This window comes from Silene latifolia, chromosome X, assembly GCF_048544455.1.
Source record: "Silene latifolia isolate original U9 population chromosome X, ASM4854445v1, whole genome shotgun sequence".
NCBI classification, from domain to species: Eukaryota; Viridiplantae; Streptophyta; class Magnoliopsida; order Caryophyllales; family Caryophyllaceae; genus Silene; species Silene latifolia.
This window is the reverse complement of record NC_133537.1, coordinates 42,053,890-42,056,359: the sequence shown is the minus strand read 5'-3', so window position 1 is coordinate 42,056,359 and position 2,470 is coordinate 42,053,890. Positions and strand designations below refer to the sequence as shown.

At 35.3% G+C, this 2,470-nt stretch overlaps 1 long non-coding RNA gene across 1 annotated transcript; it reads left to right on the top strand.

Moving 5' to 3' along the window:
* Nucleotides 1-417: 417 nt before the first annotated feature.
* On the top strand, nt 418-1,316 carry LOC141621362 (uncharacterized). The gene is made up of 3 exons (XR_012532258.1): nt 418-518; nt 863-943; nt 1,173-1,316. It is a non-coding gene; the product is annotated as an uncharacterized LOC141621362 (long non-coding RNA).
* Nucleotides 1,317-2,470: the final 1,154 nt, after the last annotated feature.

Sequence of the window (2,470 nt, the reverse complement as noted above, 5' to 3'; positions counted from 1 at the left end):
AAAATTAATAAATTAACAACGATTAAAATCTAAGACCCTTCTAAATGCATGAACTTTGGAAAATATTGCCTTAGCTACAGTAGAGCAGTAACAGAAGCCTCCCTTGCACATGGGCCACTGTTCACTCACCCTAAACATATTTTTGATTTGCTTTCTTTCTCTGCTGCTTTTCTCTTTCTCGCTCATCTGTTTCTCTATCATTCTCTTTCTCTTTCTTGGTCGCTTCAACAGTTGAGCTCCAGCAGTAACTCTCGTGCTCTCTGCGTGATGAACAGCACCTTCTACTTTCCTCTTTCCTCTTTCTTCTTTCTTTACTTTTTCCTTCTTCTTTCCTCTTTCTATTTGTTTCCTCCGTCTTTGGCCTGCTATTACTCTTCATCACCATCCAAAAACATCTTCTGTTTCTTCTTTAATCGCTCCCCAACTCCTATAATTAATCATTTTATCTAGGCACGAACTTAGAAGAGGTTGTTGATCTGAAATTTTTGGTGCAGCTGGTTACAACTGCTAGATCACAGGTATTGATTTCATTTCCCGATTTCCTCGTTTTTCATTTACTGATTTCAATTGCTTGATTAGGGTTTAGATACATTTTTTGTTGAGTGTTCATGTATTGCGTTTTTTATAATTTATGTTTGCTGATTTTTTTCGAGTTCATTTCTTGCTTTACTTTTATATTGTGTTTCTCAGATCTGGTAAATTTTTTTGCTAATTTTTGATTTCTTCGTGTGTTGCGTTTTTCATTTGTGCTAAAGATAACATATTCATCTGTGTTAAAGACGAACATATTCATTTGCATTTTTTACTCTACTCTTATTTGGTTTCTTCTCATTTACTCTAATATTTGTTTTCTGGATGTTAGCTTTTGATGCAGTGAAAATCGGTGATTCTTCTTGAGTGGTTTTCTTTTGGCTCCAATTCGGCAAACCCACCGCCCTCTCAGGTATTACCCTTTCGTTGTTCATTTCATTATGCAATTAAACTCCCTTCTAGGGGTTTGGAGTGATTCGTAATTGGCTGTAGCTGTATTTAGGGTAGGGATGGTAAATAAGATTAATGAATTGTGTAATAAAGCAGATAAATCTGTGGTATGAATTGTGTGCATGTGGTTGACTGTTAGGTTTTAGGGGTTTTCTTCCCCTTTTAATCTTCATACGTTTATTTCCTTGAAGGTTTATTGCGATTACATGAGTTCTTGGGTTCAACTACAACACCAGATATTGGTATTTTCGCCTTTTTGTATAATACTCTACCACAATCGAGCTTGAGTTTCATTCTTATTGACCCTCGTTCTTGCGGCAATACTCGTCCCATGTCGTTCGAATTTCCTTAAAAAGGTGAGATCGATTTCTCATTGTCTTTGTTCTATTTTAATTTTGCTATTTTTTCTTAATTTTTATATCAATTTCGGGTTAAATCTACTCTTTTGTGCTTTTTGGTGTGTGTGTGTGTGTGTGTGTGAGACAACTCTCTTTTTTTATTCGTTTTCGAGACTTAGAGACAGACTACTGATTGTATCATGTATTATCAATTATATAACTTGTACAAAAGGTTTTGCAACTTGATTGTGTATGGTATCATGGTTTGTTCGGCTCCCGAGAGTGTGGTGTATCAACATTATTGGAAAATAGGGTAAATGGTATCACAACAATATTTTAAGTATTTATCCGGTTCAAGAGGGTGTATGGTAGATGGATCTGCAGCTTTTGAGCAAAACTTATCTTTGGTGAAACCATAATAAGTAAAATGCATCTGATGGAATGGAGATAAAGGTAGTTGTTTACGTGTAAAGTATGTTGTTTGATGTCCATGACTATGAATGGATTTTGTAGGCTTCCATGTTGGAGTATCTAAGGGCTAAGGAGAAGTATTATCAATTGTGGTCATTTAATGAATTTGAAAATCATTTTTATTTAAATTTGTTTCCTTGACTAATTTTGGTTTAGCATGGGTAAGATGGTTTTTAGTTGTATGCGGTATCTTTGTCGTTTAGGGGCTAGATTTGCCATCCATTGAACTCTTATGAAAGTCACGTACCTAAGATAAGTGGCAGACAAGTATATTTGTTTTTGGCATCCCGTTGAAATTTTTAATGCTATTGATAGACTTTAAAGTCAGTTTTACGGTGTATGAGAACACATGTAAATCCCACCGCTTGCTCGTTGTAAACTTATTTTAAAGTCATTTCTTTCCTGTTAATTTACTTTTGAGTCTTTGACTCTTTTGCTTTCAGGTATTGTTAAATTGAAATTGAAGGATTTAAGGGCAGCAGTTAGAGATTTTTCTACACGTGTCAAGCTGGATAGGGGAAACAAGTCTGAGCACAGTTATTTGGCGAGTTATTCACATTTGAATTTGTGTTAACTATAAACAACTCCTTAACCACTACCAAGGTATTACACCGTGTCACTATGATAACATCGTAGCTTTAGTGTAGAAGAGTACTTTCCCAATAGCGTGTTCCCACCAT